We start from the raw sequence: 17,669 nt of genomic DNA, 5'->3' as shown, positions 1-17,669 counted from the left end.
ATGGGAGCCTCTGGAGATGAAGGCACGGGCCTCCCAGGCCAAGGATATAGCAAATGCAAATGCTCTGGGGTAGGGATAACTAGGGGTCCAGGGTGAGAGTGTGGGGGGAGATGTTACTGGGGTGTCATGGGCAGAGGTGACTTTTACAGGGCCTGTGCAGCTGTGGGCAAAGCTTGCCGTGTGCGTGGAGAAGCCCTTGTGGGGTATCTTTTGCCAGAGGGGCGTGGGGCTTCACCAAGGGTGATGGCAAACAGGTCGCACCTGAGGGCCCGGGATGGGTTCTAGGCATGGTCTATCCCTGACTCATGGTCTTCCTTCCCCTCCTTTCCCCTTCCTTACTCGGCTCTCCTCTCCCCTGCCCTCCCTTACCATGAGGCAGCTCTCTGCCACTGGTGCGGCAGGTCTGGGCCTGGCACAGGGGTGTTCCAGACCTTTCTTTCTGGAGAGGAGTCCTTTCCTCAAGGGAGAGAGGCTGTTCCACAGATGATGCCCAACAGGGTGAGGTTTAATGGCAGATTGGGGTGGGGACCCAGAGCCCAGTGGCCTGTTTCTTCATCCCCATGTCCCCTTCTGCAGCCTCTTTCCCCCAAATAACGAGGACCAAAGTATAGCACTTTGGCCAGGGGCCAGGGCTGAGAGGAGTAACTGCCCTGCCTCACCAGCCCACAGTGCTTTCAACCACTATGGGTTTTTGGAGTGGCTCTAAATGCCATAAGAAGAAAGAAGATAGTGGGGCTGGGCAAGCCTATATAGCTCATATCCCAGCAGCTTGGGAGGTAGAGGTTGGGAGGACTGCATTTCAAGGCCATCTCTCCAACCCCCTCCACCCCCCAAAATGGGGAACAAACCAGGCACCATGGTTCACATCTGTTATACTAGCTGCTTAGAAGGCCACAAGTAGGAGAATTATAGTTCAAGGACAGCCCCAGGTATAAACATAGATCCTATCTTAAAAATAACTTAAAAGCAAATAAGGCTGGGGGCATGGCTCACAGGTTATGAGTTTCTGCCTAGCAAATACAAGACTCTGAATTCAAACCTTAGAACCACTAAAAAAAAAAAAGAAGAAGAAGAGAGAGAGAGAGAGAAAGACAGGAAGAGATGGCACCTGTAATCTAGACACTTCCGTGAGGAGGAGGGTCAGTCTCCCGTGTAATAAATGGCCCTGCTGCTCTCCCCTCCCAGATGCATGAGTGAAGGGGCTGAGGGTTTGACCTCCCCACTCGAGAAACCGTGGGACACAGGAGGTGCCTGGCCCCAGCACCACGTCCTCTCACCGGAGTCAGCGCTAGACAGAAGGCCTCATCCAGGGAAGGCAGGTCCTTGCTGACCAGTCCCTGCATAGACAGGAGTGCTGTCAGTCAGTCAAGGGTGCTGAGGATGACACATACAAGACCCTAGCCACCTGTGTCATGAAACATGGTTATTTTACCCCAGAAACAAGAAGAGTGGAGGGCTCTAATGTCTGCGGTGCAGAGTTGATGTCCCTGCAGTGTTGCGAGGACCTTCTCCTTGTGGCTTCCCATTTGCTGCCCATCTGACCATCTTATTTACATTCATGCAAGAAGAAGACAGAAAGGGGGCACTACCGTCAAGTACCCCGAGGCAAACGCTTTCTCTGAAAGTTGCCGGTGGACTTTTGTTGAGATCACATTGGCTAGAGCATGCAAAGGAGGCTGGGAAAGAAAGGTTTGGCTTTCTGCTTTCTGCTTTCTGCACTTGAGAAAGACATAGGAAAATACTGATTTGGGGTATCAGGGAAGCTTGGTTCTGCCATAGTTTCTGGCATGGCGTGGGTCCCGTCAATGGGAATTGATAGTGGCTTTGTGTAATAAGATGCCATGCTGGGGAGAGAATGTTGAAGGAGAGAGAGATAGATGAGGGAGATATGTGTGTGGAGAGAGAGAGAGAGAGAGAGCATGCATGAAGACCAGGGACTTCTTGGTGCCAGAAAATTGCAGCTCCGAGCTCAGAGCAATGGAGTGACTTGTTTGACACCATAGGAAGAGTGAGAAAGAGCCCTGTTCACACCAGCCCTAATGCTGGCAGGTCCCAGGGGAGGGCTCTGGCTCTGACAATCTCACGGGGACAGGCTTGGGTCTGCCTCTGGAGTGGGCCCTGGGGACACAGTAAAGGCTCAGTGAGTGTTTGCTGATGGCTGTCACCAACTTGACCGCCACCCTCATCCCTAGCACGCACCCAGGTGTGCCCTCTCTAGGCCATACTGCTCAGCCTGGTGGTTCACACCTGGAATCCCAGCACTGGGAGGCAGAGCCAGGACGATTAAATTCAAAGCCAGTCTTTTAAAAAATATATAATTTTGTTGTTATTAAGATGTTGTACAGAAGAGGTTACCATTTAATAAGTCAGGTAATAAGTACATTTGGGGGGGGGGCAATGTCACCCCTTCCTTTGTTTCCTCCAGCTTCGTCCTAGGCCAGTTTTTTGAGACACTTGTCTCAAACAACACCAGTGATGTTGTTTAAAAAACAACGTAGGGGCTGGGGGTATGGCCTACTGGCAAGAGTGCTTGCCTCCTATACATGAGGCCCTGGGTTCAATTCCCCAGCACCACATATACAGAAAATAGCCAGAAGTGGCGCTGTGGCTCAAGTGGCAGAGTGCTAGCCTTGAGCGAAAAGCAGCCAGGGACAGTGCTCAGGCCCTGAGTCCAAGCCCCAGGACTGGCAAAAAACAAAAACAAAAAACAACAACAACAATGTATTACAGGTGGACACAGCAAGGCTTGGAGAGGTTCAGTGGCTTTCCAGGGTTAGTCTGAGGAAGTGTGTGATCTAGCAGAACAGGTCCTCCATTTCCTACCCCTCCCCCCCCAGTTGGACTCCCAGACTGGATGCTGACAGTCAAGCACTCAAGCCCAGCACCCAGCCAAGTCCCTACATGACATCTTGGGCCCCAACTTTGGTTGTTATCCTTGTCCTAACCTGGGATTCAGTCATGCAGGAACTGGGGGCCTGTAGCAGATGCTGCCTGCTCTCTTGGGGGCAGCTGGGAATGGTGGGGAGGCTTAACCTCTCCTGAGTCACCCCCCAGGGGGTGCCGGCTGCTCAGGCCACCCCTCAAGTGGCAGAAGCCCTGGGTTCAGCTTGCCTCCTGCTCTCCTCGCTCAAGGGGAGGAGAGTCCCTCTCTGTATCCCAGACCCAGATATGCCCAGTGGGCATGGTGCCAGCTGGCCCATCTGGCCCTAGGCCTGGCCTCAGCGGGGTCCACCACACACCCTGAGAGGCACACAATCCCATCCAGACTCCAGAAGGGCTGCCAGGCTCCTGGCTCCATGACTGACCTCCCCTGCTCTCTTCCTCCTGGAGCCCTCAGTCCTCCTGTGCCCGGTTGGCATTGACATGATCAGCCTTGTCACTTGTCACTCACTGGCCAGTGGAGTCCTACCACCCACCCCGGGGCCCAAAGATGGGCTGAGAGGGGCTGGTCTGGCTCACATCCCTTTTCCAGACTTTTATCAGACGCATGTTGTCCCCCACAGGAGGAAGGAGCGTGTGTCACAGAGCTGACAGTTTATTAAAGATCACACACTGCCACAACCCAGCAACCCTCCCAGTGCTCCATCCAGGAGCTTCCTCCAGCAAGGGCTATCACCAGCCCGACTGCTTTTCAGCAGTACTTGTGTTTGAACCTGCTTAGGCAGGTGAGCCTTTTCTGCTTTGGTTACTTCTCGATAGGGTTTTACATGTTTACCCAGGCCAGCCTCAGCCTGGGGTCTTCCTACCCATAATAGCCTTCTTCGCAGCTGGGGAGACAGGCACATGACACCGCATCCCACTTATTGCTTGAGATGGGGTCTTGCTAACTTTTTGCCCAGACTAGCCTTAAACCATGATCTTCCTGACTTGCTTCCTGGGTAGCTGGGGTCGCAGATGTGAATGACCATTACTAGCTTAGTGTAACTCCTAATAGATTGGCTTTGACTGTTCTAGAACTTTCTAGACCTAGAGCTGTTACAGCGTTTGATGTCCTGCACCATAGACACACACACACACACACACACACACACACACACACACGAGAGTCGTGGAGCTGGTTCTTCTCCATCACAAGCAGTGTTGCGGGCACAGGTGCTATCCCTCCACTCCTCCTCCCAGGGTGCTTGGGGCTCTCGGGGCGGGGGGGGGGGGTGTGCACCTGTGAAGGGTGCCGCTCTAAGTGCCCCACGGTGTGCTTTTCAGGGTGCAGCTTGCTGAGCATAGGCAGGAGTGGAGGTGCAGGGCAAGGGCTGGCTTTGACCTTTTGTCTGAGCTTCTCCAGAGGGGCCAGGGGAGGAGGCAGGAGTGGATTCTAGGGGAGTCAGGGCTCGAAGCAGAGCTCTGCTGGAGACCTTGGTTAGGAGTGGGTCCCGTGGGAGGCCTCGGGCCCGGTGGGCCTGGTGCCCTGGGGACTCTGCTCAGCCCCGCTTAAGGTCCAGTTGGGGAAATGAGGCACGGAACCAGAAGTACCCTAGCACAGTAACTGCCAGAAGACCAGCAAGGACATGTCACCAGACGGGGTGTCACTTGAGAGCTGACTGACCACACATGGTCAGTCAGAATTCCCAGAGAGCAACTGGAGGAGATTAAGCAAGCCAGAGGAGCATGCGAGGCCAGACCAGACAGAGCTATAACGTGATTTTGCCAGCAGCTGGGAGCTATTGTAGGTTTTAGAGGAGCAGAGTGACAGGACCAGAAATTAATTGATGACATTTTAAAGCAAGACATATCTGAAAAAGAGAATAATGGATGTGTTACTTTTACCTCTGGCCGTAGTTTTCAACGAGTGAGGCTTTTAGCTATATTCAGAATGGGAAATTTCTCTAAGTAGAGAGGGAATGCATGTACAGGATTGGACTGCTTCTCCTATCTCTCAGCAAACGTGTCACACTGATTGAGACTGTGGCCAACTAAAGAAAAAATGGCCAGTGTGAAGAATGAATGGATAAGACAAACTGTCCGACCCACAGGTGATGTCAGTGTGAAGCTGGGATGTCCCCCCGACCCCACCCCCAGCCAGGTTCCTTCTGCCTGCCTGGGTTTGGAGTGTAGAGCACCCCTCTCCCGGAACCTTCTGCAAGCCCTGCAGAGTAACGTCCCTCCCTCCCCGTGACTGCCCTCTGCCTAGAGGACCTCGTGCTGTGACACGGCGGGTTGAGTTGTCCCACTGTGGCACAGGCAAGGACAGTTGATGGAGGTACAGGAGGTGCTGGTCCAGCCGACAGGAACATGCATTTCACGGCTTCATAGTGAGACAAGAGAACAAATTAGATGATTTCAAAGAGAATAGAACAGTAGCGTATTGGAGGACAGAAACTCCAATCTGTGGAAAAAAGATAGTACTGAAGGTCTGGAATATGGCTCAGTTGTATAATGCCTGCCTAGATAAGACATGAGGCCCTGGATTTGATCCTCAGACACACACACACACACACACACACACACACACACACACACAGCCACTCAGAAAAGTTTACTAGATCTTCATTTCATTACTTGCATGGAGATAATTACAGGTAGAATAAAGATTTAAATGTAGCCCGGTGCCAGTGGCTCACACCTGTAATCCTAGCCACTCAGGAGACTGAGATCTGAGGATTGCGATTCAAAGCCAGCCAGGGCAGGAAAGTCCACGAGACTCCTATCACCAATTAGCCATCAGAAAACCAGAAGTAGCACTGTGGCTCAAATGGTGGAGTGCTAGCCTTGAGCTGAAGAGCTCAGAGACAGTGGGCAGGCCCAGAGTTCATGCCCCATGACAGGCCAAAAAAAAAAAAAAAAAAAAAAGATTTAAATGTAGCCAATATATAAGTGTTCCAGAAGAAAATATGACATACCAAACTATCAAGGATGTAAAAATCAAAGCAAAACAACTCATCTTCCACAGACCCTCTGTTTTAATTTGCAACTCTAAAACAAAAAAAAAATTAACTCAATGTTAGGTCATAAAATATCCATATGATAAGAAAATTTCTATCACAAACAACATAATAAAGACAAGCCAGATAATGATGGCTCACACCTGTAATCCTAGCTACTCAGGAGGCTGAGGATTGTGGTTCAACACCAGTATAGGCTTATTTCCAATTAACCACCAAAAAGGCAGAAGTAGAACTGTGGCTCAAGTGGGAAAGCATTAGCCTTGAGCAAAAAAGTGCAGGGACAGTACACAGGCCCTAAGTTCAAGCCCCATGATCAAGACACACACACACACACACAGACAACAAAAGGAAAACATACTTACAAATATATGACAAAAGTCTTGTTTATTCTTGTTCATTTAAAAAGATTTTGCCCCTAAAGTTCAACAATTCAAATAAAGAAATGGACAAAAAGATATGAACAGGTCATTTTTCCAAAGCAAGAATAGCCAGAGCTGGGGCTGGGGATATGGCCTAGTGGCAAAAGTGCTTGCCTTGTATACATGAGGCCCTGGGTTCGATTCCCTAGCACCACATATACAGAAAACGGCCAAAGTGGCGCTGTGGCTCACGTGGCAGAGTGCTAGCCTTGAGTGGGAAGAAGCCAGGGACAGTGCTCAGGCCCTGAGTTCAAGGCCCAGGACTGGCCAAAAAAAAAAAAAAAAAAAAAGAATAGCCAGCGTTGGCTGCCAGTGGTTTACACCTTTAACTCTAACTACTTGAGAGGCTGAGATTGGAAGGACTGAAGTTCAAAGCCAGCTTAGACAGAAAAAAAATGTTCATGACACCCCCAAGACCCTCTTTTCAACAGAAAGCTGGACGCAGTGGCCCACACCTGTTATCTCTAAAGCCTAACATAGGCGCTGGCAGGAAGCAAGTTGTTTTTTTTTTACTAAAAAATATTGAGTAAAAATTAGGGGCGGAGGTATGGTAAGCATGTCTGAGTTCAAGCCTCAGTACCACCAGAAAACAAGACAGGAAGGAGAGGAAGGAGAGAGGGAGGAAGGAAGGAAGGGAGGAATCACTAGGCATTGTGGTATAATCCCAGCATTTGGGAGGCAGAGACAGGAAAAATCACAAGTTCAAGGCCAGCCTGGGCAACATCCTAAGACTGTCTTTAAAATACACATATATGCACAGTGTATACATGTACTGTTCTCGCACTGAGAACTGTATCTCAGGACCTTTGCACTACTCTGGCCCCCTGTTGCTCCCCCGTCTGGGAGGTCATGCCCCTATTTCCTTCCAGCTGGAGTCAGGGCACATTTTGTTTTACTTCTGGGGAGGGGGTGCTTCCCCTGACCAGCACCCATGATGCTATCTTCTTCCATGTCCCTTCAGATGCTACATGGCAGCTGGCCCAACTTTGAGGGAGCTGCTCCGAGGGCTAGGTTGGGAAGTGTCTGCTCCATCCCACCATTTCCCCTTTCATTAATAAGTAACTTGTTGGGATGAATGGATTTTTAAATGCTTTGAGATACTTGAACAGTGTCCACTCTGGTCACTCAAAGATCCTGCCATTCCTAATAATAGCGAGCCTCTAGGTCCCCTGGCCAGGCCCCCACTTAGGGAAATGCTTTTGAGGAGCTGCTGGGATGCTCCACAGAGCTCATCCCAAGCACGTTTACAGAAGCACCCACTGCAGAGCTGGGTGCTGACCTAAAGTCAGTGCTGTCCACCCGCCCTCCCAACAGAGAGAGGAGTGGCTTTCCTTGCCCAGTCTCCCCCGCAGGCTGGGAGCTGGGAGAATTAGTGGTCAAGAATCTGGGTCACCCAATTCCTTGTGGGGACCCATGCTGTGGCCACTTTAAGGAGAGAGGGAGCCGGCCAGAGGCACAAGGACATTGAAAACAGCCAGGCCAAGGTTACCTAAGGAGTGGCAGCACCTTGGGGGCCTGGGCCTGGGGAGGTGTCTGTGGGCTTAACAAACACAGGAAACACTTGAATTCACAGTGCTGCCAGGCAGCCAGTTTCTTCCAGGGTGGACCAGGCCGGGGCTGTTTTATCTCAGGGATGGTAAATGAGTTCACATTTCATGCTTAGAGAAAATCACAGCTCTGCCCTCTCGGGCAGCACTAGTGCCTTTTATTAGTCAGAGAAGAGGTGGGTTATCTGGGTTCAATTCCACCTTTGAACCTCCGTTGGATTTGGCCTTATATTTCAAGCCCAGATGTCAGCCACCTCTGTGAAATAGTGACTGGGGCCAAGAGAAGCCAGAGGTCTCTAGAAATGTGTTGGGAAGAGACAGGAAAGCAGGCGGAAGGAATCATCCCACTTGCAGAATGAGGAAGGGGCGGCCCTGTGTTGGAAACACCCACATCTCCCCCCCCCCCCTCCTTGGGTGAACCAGGCAGACTGTGGCCACTGGATTCATGGCAGAAACCAACCCCCGTGTGTGGGCCTTGAAGCTGTGAAGCCACCCCACCCCCTACCCCACTCCCATACCCCTCGGGAGAAGCGAAGGCATACTGGAGAGAACCAGAAGAGAGAATTGCTTTGAAAACAGCACTTGGTTTCAGGGATAAAAGGTGCTAATGAGTAGCATGCGTCAACTGTCTTTTAAGAGAGGAAGAGCACCAGTTTCATGTTGACGGCGAAATCTTTAGCATGTGCAACATGAAGTCGCCTGCCGCCGCCGCCGTCGTGCCATTAATTTGAAGTGTTGTCATCTTCCTCTTTGCAACGCGCGCGTGGAATGGGCGGAATGCGTACGGAGCTCCGAACCCCGCGGTGGGGTCTTTCCAGCTCTCGCCTACAGAGGGAGCCTCGCCTACCTTAGATGGTTCACAATGCGAAGCTTTCAGGCAAAGAAAGGAAAAAGGCTTAGCACACACACACACACACACACACATACACACACACATACACACACACATACACACACCAGGGAAAAAAAGTTGGAGGGTTAAAGGCAGCCTGTTTCCCAAATTGCTAACAATCGCCGTGGTTGTCTCCTTTCCTCTCCTCGGCTGGTTCCACGGCCAGAGGGGATCCGTGGACGGTGCCCTTCATCTTCCCAGGCGACCCCAGGAACAAGGAAGTGGGATCTTTATTGGGGTGGTTCTCGTTTCGTTTTATTTTCTTAAAGGGAGGGTGTTTCCCCCACGGAATTCCACGAACGCTTGGCGTCCACCCCCGTTATGAAAGCACCGGCGCTGTCCTCGGCGGCCGAGCAATTGTAAACCTGGGGGGGGGGGGCGGCATCGGCCCCCTAACCCATCTTATCTCTCGGGGTCTGTCCAAATCCGGCTGTTTGGGGACCGGCTTGCTACAGTCCAAGCCCAGCGTGAGCGTGCCCCGAAGTCGCGGGTCCCCCACTCCGCGCCCAGCGACACCCCCAATCCAGCCGCCACCACCCCACCGCCCGCCCCCCCGCTCCGGCACCCGAGGCGGAGGTCTGGTTCGCCCGGAAGGCGGAGGCTGCTGTCGGCGAGGCCACCCCGTCCCCGGCGGGACCGAGCCTCGGCGGCCGGCGCGCCCAGGTCTCGGGCAGCGTCCTGGGTGTTGTCCGGTGACTTCACGGCCGAAGCCGGCGCGCCGGGCCGAGCGGCGGCGCGTGCGGTCCCGCCGAGCACAATGACCGCGGGGCGGGGCGGGGCGGGCGGCGGGCGCTCCGGTTCGCCGGGACGTTTGGGTCGGACAGGTGAGCGCAGCCCGGGGGCGGGCACCCGCGAGGGGCGGGGCCGGAGCGGGGCCGGGGCGGGGAGGAAACTAAATGGTGGGAAAGAGACAAAGGAAGAGTGGGGACGGTGCGGGGTGGTGGGAGGATCGGGGGAAGGGAGCGAGGGGAGGGGGCGGCCGGTGGCGAGTGCTGCGAGGATCTCGAGCTTGAACTTGATCAAGAAAAGAGGGGCCCCGCGGTGGTGGGGGTGGGGGCCCGCCCGAGAGCCGGCCACGTGCCGGGGCTTTCCCCGGCCGGAGTCCCACTCCCACCAACCCTTCGGGGGGCCAAGCCCCCAAGCCCCGGCCCGCCCAGGACCCCAATTCCCCGGGAACTGCGACCCGCGCAGGGGGTCGAGGGCCGCCTGGAGGGCCCGGGGCGCCGAGAGTTCCAGGAGGTGCCTGAGTCACTTTCTTCAGGCCAAGTCTCCCCCTCCTGGCCTGAACGCAGACAGCCTGCCAGGCACCCCGCCTCCCCGATCCCGAGACCCGAGCGGAGACGGCGGCCTCTGGGAGCCGGGGGCGGGCACAGCTCCCACCGCCTCGGGTCCCCGCCGCAGCCCCCCGCGAGCATCTTCCCCCGACGCGCTTCTCCCTTAAGAGCGCCCCCCACACACACCCCCGGTGCACCGCGCCGCGTCCAGCGCGCCCGCACCCCCTACCTGGCCGAGCGCCCCCGCTCCCCACCCTCCTTTCTCCCCTCCCCACTCCCGGGTGTCTTCTCTCCTCGTCCCCCCCCCCCCCACACACACACACCCGGTGTCCCCTCTCCTTCCAGTCCCTCCTCCTCCTCCCCCGTGCTCCTCCCACTTCCCACTCCCCCTGCGTGCGTCCTCCCCGCGCTCCCCTCCCCCAGGCCCCCGCCCGTGCCCGGTCCCGCCCCCCTCCCCCGCCTCCCCGTGCCCGGTGCCCCCTCCCCCTTCCTCCCGGCCGCGGCGCCGCCGCCGCCGCCCGCTTGGGCCCTCCCCGCCCCCCCCCCGGCCACCCCCGCCCCCGGGCCAGGCCGTGACGCGCCGCGGCGGTGCCAGCCCCTCTCCCCGGGCGGCCGCGGCCGTAGCAGCAGCAGCTGGAGCGGCGGGGCTGTCACCGCCGCCCGCCCCGCTCTCTCGCGGAGCCCGACCGGCCGCGTCCGCCTCGCCGCCCGCCCAGGTACGGAGTCCGGCCCCGATCCGCTGATCGGGCCGTTTTGGGCCCCCGGCCGCCGCCCCCCTGCTCCTGTCGCCGGCCGTTGAGCTGCGGTTAGGGGGGCGGGGGGCTGGGGGTTCCGGGAGGGGAGCTCATGGGGGGCCGCCGCTCCGGGTCCGAGGAGGGGGGGGGCGAGGGCGAGTGGCTGCGCCCCGGGCGGAGTGGGCTGGGGCGGGGGGCGGTGTGGCGGAGCGTGGGGGGGGGTGAAGCCGCACGCCAGGGGCCGGCGGGGGTGCAGAGGGGTGTGCCTGGCCCCCGGAGCGCGCGGGGCTGCCGGGCGCACCCCACTCCCGGGCGGTGCGCGCCGCCGGTCCTGGGGGGCGGTGATTGTGCGCGCCGCGCCGCGGTATTGTGCCGCGGCCGCACGGTTTGCCGAGGGCCGGGCTCCGCGTCCCGGGAGGAGACGGCCGCGGGGGGCCGGGCTCGGGTCGCCGCCGCGGCCGAGGGAGGAGGGCAGTGGGCCGGGTGTGGGGAGGTGAGTGAGCCCGGGAAGCACCGAGCGGCGGCGAGTTGAGACGCGGTTTGCGGAGTTGAGCCCACTTTGGCAGGCCCCGTCCCTCCTGGAGGGGCCCGAGCGCCCCTCTCAGGTACGCCGCCCGGGCGGAGCCGCGGGCACCGGCGGCCGCGGCCAGGGGGCACCGGACGTGGGCAGCGGCCGGCCAGCCGGCGGGCAGCGCGGGGTGAAGTTGGATTTACACCTCCGCCCCCTGCTTCTCCCGCTGTCCTCCTCGCCCTCAAGGGCCGGATACTTTGGCTGGCCGATGGTGGGGGGTGGGGGGGATGGCGGCTCGTGGAAAAGGGGGAACGCAGTTCGCGTTTTCATTCTGCGGCTCGGGTTCAGGAGTCACCCGGCTCCCGCTCGGAGCGGCGCGTCTGCCGGAGTCGGGCCGCCCCTGCTGGCCGCCCCCTGCCCGGCCGCGCTTCCTAGGGGAAGTTCTCATTAAGCCTGGCCAATTAGCATTATTCCTGGAGAAAGGTTAAGGTTAGACCGTCCTTTTTTCCTTATCAGGAGGCCTCCCCCCCCCCTTCCCTAGTCCCTTCTCCCTCCCCTCTCCCCAAGAGCACAAAAGCACAAAAAGAAAGTGTGAAGAGGCGGAGATCAATGGAGAAGCCACAAACCCATTAATTCAAATGGAACCTCCCCCCACCCCTCTAAAACATTGATTTTTCTTTCTGTCTGCTCTGAGGGGAGATGAATAACCTCCTGATTTCACCTGAGATGGTGTTTGGACTATGTGATTTCCTCCTCTTTCTGAAGATTGTGGCCTGAAATAGACTCTCCCCTGAGATAAAGCCCTACTTATCCCAGAATCAGCTGGAAACCCCCTCCTACCTCCCTACCACCAAGTGGGGGGCCTGGGGAAAATGTGGAAGGGCTGTCATTATTTCCCTGGGGAGAACCTTGTAGCCCTGGGACCAGGTCCCCTCTCTGAACCCTGGAAGATGCCAGCCCCTGGGCCGCCAGTTGATCTGTTGGGTTTTTTGTTTTGTTTTTAAAGCCCAACTATGGCCTTGGCCCTGGTGGGCACTTTAACCCTCTGGTAGTAAATTACCACTTGGTTGGAAGGCCATTAGAGCCTAAATGTGCCTTTGAGTAATAGCCACCTCATCCTACTCCCTCTGCCCCATGCTTTGGTGTCCTGCTCCATTCCCACCTTCCCACCAGCCACAGGCCTTCCTCCTGCTGAGCAAGCGAGGGAGTGGGCTGACTTTGAGTAACTTCTCTTGTGGCATGGACCACCCTGTGGCAATAAGGAGCTAGTCCACCCCTGAGTTGCTTAGGAACTTTTTTTTAATTTATGTCTTGTCTAGGTCCTTTTCTTGGAGGGGGCAGTCCTGTAGGGAGTTAGCTCAGAGTAGTTTTCCTCACCTACTCCTTGGGTTGGAAGAAGCCTTGTCTGTCTGCCCAAGCTCATGTCTCCAGTGTCCTTTTAAAGGAGACCCCTGTTGATGGCAGGGGCTGAGAGTGTCAGGGAGGCCCTTACGGTGAGGAATGCTGGGAAAACAGCCAGTTGCCTTTGCTTAGGAACAAAAGCTCGTTTTACCCTCCATCCACTAGTGGGAAGGTGTGGGAAACGCTCACTCCCAGCATCTAGGCATCCATTACCGCAAGGACAGCAGAGCGCGCACATGTAGATGTGAACGCCGTCCTGACAGACACTCCGTGTGTGAGTGTGCATGTGTGGGAGAGAGGGAGAGGGAGAGGATACCTACAGTGTGGTAGGTGATTGGCTGGGGCTCAGCCCTCCCTGCTTCACATTTCCCAGAAGAGCTTGTGCTTGTGTGGCTAGTAAGCAGAGGAGGCCTGCTAGCAGGAAGGAGTACATTTGTGCAGGGAGTGTTCCCCAGAAGGCTGGTCTCCTCCCCCAGTGGCCAGGTGGGCTAGGGGTATAGCATGAAGCAGCAACTTGGGGAGTCTAGAGGAGCCAGGATCTGACTCAGATCTCCCAGATCCCCCATCCCTCCTATTTCATTCCTGCAGCCCAATCATAACAAGGGTCTGAACCTTTGTGGGTCTGGATCCGGGTGGTTTTTGCCTTCCATTAATGAGCCATCTGATGAACTGAAGTGGTTAAGTTGGGGTCAAATGTGGTTCAGTACCTTCTTGGCATGCTCAGAGGAGGTGTACATAAATGGGAGGTGGAGCCTGGGTTGGAGTATTCCCAGGCTTGGCAGGGGCCAAGCAGGTGCGCCAGAGGCGGTGCCAAACATTGGGTGGAAAAGCAGTGCCACCTCCCACATCATGGTGCCCACCTGCTTGGTACAGAGCTGGTGCTAGGGCAGCTGCTCTAGCTAGTGTTCTTTTGAGCTAGTCAACAAAGCCGGGTGGGGGGAGGCTGTACAGAAGGAATCTACTTCCTGCCTGGCCCAGAAACATCTCCTGCCCATCCCTGCCCCCCTCGGCCTTTTCTGAAACACACACCCAGGGCTCCTGGTCCCGGCTTGTGGCTTACAGTTGCACTCAATTCTCAGCAAATCCGCCTCCTTTTCTTTCTCAGCCAAGTGGTAGAGATAGAGTTACAGCACCGAGGAAAGGCCTGGAAAATATTGTGGGAGGCACGCCCCAGGATCCCGAGTCCTGGAGGATACAGTGGAACCCAGTTCCAGAGAAATCGACCCCAGTTGTAAAATAATCAGGTTACTGATAGCACCTGCCCATAGTTACAGCCATGGATACAGGCCTGCTTCCACCATCTCCCCTCCATCTCCGGGTTCCCCTCCTCCTGGGCCCACAGGCTGTGGTTGGCGCTAGCTTGACTATCCGCAGAGGACCATGGGCCTCCCAGCTGGGTGGAGAGACACTGAACTTGTACCTGAATTTTGGACTGAAGATAAGAGCAGTCAACTCCTCTTCCTCTGCCCGGAGTCAGGGCTCCCAGGCCGGGGTGTGTCTCGGAGGCTGCCTGGGTGCCACCACCTGTTCTGCCTGGTCACTGGAGAGTTCCCTTTGCAGGAGGGCAGTTGGGCCTGCTTCCCAGTGACTCAGGCCTGATGATGCCAAATATATGGCAGACTTAGATTACCAAGGGGGCAAGGCCACCACGCTTCAGGTGGTCCAAGGGCAAAGGTTTGAGGCACCGGGACAGCTGCCTGTCTGGTTACACAGGGTGTGGTGAGAGAGGACCCAGACACAAAGGATTGCACACACTTTTCTAACGCAAGTAACACCAAAGCTTGTTAACAGGGAGAGGGTGCTGGCCCAAATTCCCTTGGGATTCCAGAAAGGGACCACCAAGAAGTGACCTCTGGGGGAGCCAGGGAGCCCCTCAGTCCCAGCATTGAGGCCTCACCACGCCCTTCTTCAGGTCCCTCAGGACTTAGAGGACTGATGGGTTCTAAGCTCTATGTGCTAATAATTGCCTGTGTAATTAGCCCATGTAGCCAGCCCTGGCTTGGTCCTGAGTGGGTGTCTAGTTATCCATCTCCTCTCCGTGCTGACAGCCCTGCCCCCTGGTTGTGGGGCTCTGCTGAAAAAGATGGGGTGCAGAGAGTTCTGGGAGAGCTTTCTTTCCAGGTCATCCTTACATTGGTAGTTGATGAAGGTGGCCACATTAGTCTGGCTGGAACTTATTTGGCTTTTCAGTTTGTTTGTTTCCCATTCATTTGATCTCTCTCTTAAAAAAAATAGTTGTAGCAGTCAAGGTGGAAAATTTTTCAATAGGACCACTGCTCTCAAAGCTGGGGTTCAAGTGACAGAACCCCAGAGGCTCTGAGGAAAGCCATCAAGTAACTGGGCGGGAGTCCCATAGTCACCTACCCCAACACCTATAAGTGATCAGAATTTTTAGCTGGTTCCTCACCACCCCACTCCATAAAAAGGTCTGAAGCACAGAGCAGACACTCAGTGTACGTCGCTCTTGGAGACAGCGTGCATGTGTACGTGCTCTCTCCAAGGGTGGATACAGCTTCCCTGTGAGTTCCCTTTGGGTCTCATCCTGAGGCACTCTGTCACCAAGGACTGAGTATAGAAGTGTGGCATGTGGCCTTGTGGCTTTGAGATGTGGGCTCTGGGTGCAGACTGTTGTGATTCAGACCCCAGCTCTACCACTGGCTCTGTACCCTGGGCAGATGGGCAAGCTTAAGCCTTCAAGGGGTTGTGACCAGATCTGCAGATAGGCTTGCCTGCTTCTCATAAAACCCTCTCCCAGAAACCTCATGTGTTTGGGCACTGGATGTTCTTCCCTATCAGGTGATCTCATTGTCAGTGTAAACCCCAGTCCACCCTTTCCCGATGGGACCTGCCTGGTGCTGTGGGGTATGCCATCGGAGTGGCCACATGTGGGATGCCTGGCAGCTGCAGCAGGGGAAAGTACACTACTGCCAGCCCACCAGTCAGGGTCCAGGTTTTCTTTCGTATGGCCTCCATTCAAGAGCCATACACAGTGGGACCAGAGTCCTTAATTGTCAAATTAATGTGGTGTCCTCATTAAACACCAGCATCCTGCCAGGCAGTTCAGTCGATTCTACAAGTCTTGGTGGCCTCGTGGGGAATTCAGAGCACATAGCCTAGTCTCCACTCTTGGAAGGGGGAAGACAAGACAGAGGCCCATAGCTATGACTGGGCTAACAATATGGACAGGCAGGTGAATTAAGAAGAGGACTGAAGAATAGGACAGAGTTGACAGAAATGGACAGAAGTTTGGGGGCTGGAATGGGGCATGTCTGGGCCGGTGCAGTGGCACAGATCTGTCTCTGCCACTCAGGTATGAGCCTTGTCTTATGGGCTTTGCTGCCAGGGGCTGACTTCGGACTGTGATCCTCAGATCTGAGCCCCTCTGGTAGGGGGAAATGCTACCCCAAGCTACGTGCCCACGGTGCGTGCCTGTAATCCTAGCTACTTAGAGGCTGAGATCTGAGGACCATGGTTCTAACTGCCCTTACCTGTTGGGCGTGGGGAGAGTGGAGTACACCTAGTAAGCGAAGGGAGCACTTGGCCTCTGGACTGCTTTGACTTTGCTGGGCTGGTTTTGATTGGCCACCTGCCTGCGAGCACTGAGCCTTCATTTGCATTCCTGCCCTCCTGACTTGTCCTTGAGCACCTCTGGATATAGCAAGGTGCTACATCACACAGGGCGCCTGTTCGCCTGTTGCCCACGCCTGTAATCCTAACTACTCATGAGACTGATGTCTGAGGATGGCAGTTCGAAGCACGCTGGGCAGGAAAGTCCAATTAACCAGCAGAAAGCCGAAATGGAGCTGTGACTCAGTGGTAGAGTGCTAGCCTTGCCTTGAGCATTTAGAGAGACAGTGCCCAGGCCCTAAGTTCAAGCCCCAAGACACACACACACACACACACACACACACACACACACGAGAAAGAAATGCTGTCCCAGCTGTGAGCCCCAGTGGGCAGGCATTGCCCCTCCACACCCACCCACAGTTCCTAGTACCTTAGAAGACAGACCCGTGTACTCACTCATCCCCGGCCATAGCAGCTTTGTCCTTGCTGTGTATTCCAGCAGGTAGCCCGTGCCCAGCTTGCTGTTACCCATGTCCAGAAGGCCATTCCAGTGGACCCCCACACCGCCCCCCCCTTCTCCCTTCCTCTGCCTCTGCTCAGTGCCCCTGACCACGGGGACAAGTGGCCTTGCAGGTCTCTCTCCTCTTGTCCTCAGCTTTAGCTGGCTTTGCAGCCCCACTACCACCATTGTGAGATGGCTTTTCTGCATATCGTCTATCTCCTCTGTGTTTGTGGGAGGCCGGGGGGGGGGGGGTGTGCGCGCTAGGAAAGCCAGGACCCTCTGTGGTCCACAGATAAAAGTTCCACACCTAGCCAGCTGCTTGGCCCTTGGTTGTGCTCAGTACATACTTGTTGAGTGAATGAATGGAGACTCTGAATAGGTGATGCTTCGAAACGTTAATCAGCCCCGTGTGTGGGTTCCTTCTGTGATGTGCCACTTGAGAGGCTGAGCAGGAGGATCCCGGGTTCAAGGCCAGCCTGGGTTACAGAGTGAGATCTTGTCTTTTTTTTTTTCTTTTAATATAATTTCATTGTTATTAAGGTGTACAGAAGGGTTGATCCTGTCTTTTAAAAATAATTTGGGGGCCGGGAGAACATGGCTTAGGGGTGGAGTGCTTGCCCAGGGCCGTGAGCCGAGGACCTGGGTTAGATCTCTTAAGGAAGGCAAAAGGGAAAACAACAACAACTTAATAGAAACCTTTTCCAAAGGTGTTTCAGTTTGTTTTTGGTGGTACTGAGGTTTTGAACTCGGGGCTTTGAACTTCCTAGATAGTTGCTCTACCACTGAAGTCAGGCCTTTAGCCCAGGAAAGGTGGTCTTTTAGTTCATTCTCCACCAGTCTCCTTGCCTTCAGTGTGTTCAGGAGACCAAACCAGGAAGCCCTGCTCTGCCTCCCAGAGCCCGCCTACCGGGCCCCTGGGGAAGATGGAGAGCCTGGCTCT

At 55.6% G+C, this 17,669-nt stretch overlaps 1 protein-coding gene across 3 annotated transcripts in view; it reads left to right on the top strand.

Annotated features, from left to right (window-relative positions):
* The window catches only part of Nol4l (nucleolar protein 4 like), a 127,177-nt gene that overhangs the window by 82,075 nt on the left and 27,433 nt on the right, over positions 1–17,669 (top strand). The window contains exon 1 of one of the 3 annotated variants that reach the window (XM_048349001.1): positions 10,642–10,730. The exons of 1 other annotated variant lie outside the window; for it this stretch is intronic. The gene's annotated coding sequence lies outside the window, so the exon portion shown is untranslated. Of the gene's footprint in view, positions 1–10,641; positions 10,731–11,336; positions 11,354–17,669 lie in introns of those variants that run through there. One more of the 3 variants, XM_048349005.1, reaches the window with a different exon arrangement.

This window comes from Perognathus longimembris, chromosome 6, assembly GCF_023159225.1.
Source record: "Perognathus longimembris pacificus isolate PPM17 chromosome 6, ASM2315922v1, whole genome shotgun sequence".
Taxonomy (NCBI): Eukaryota; Metazoa; Chordata; class Mammalia; order Rodentia; family Heteromyidae; genus Perognathus; species Perognathus longimembris.
Note: the sequence above shows the minus strand (reverse complement) of the source record. Positions and strands in the feature narration are given on the sequence as shown.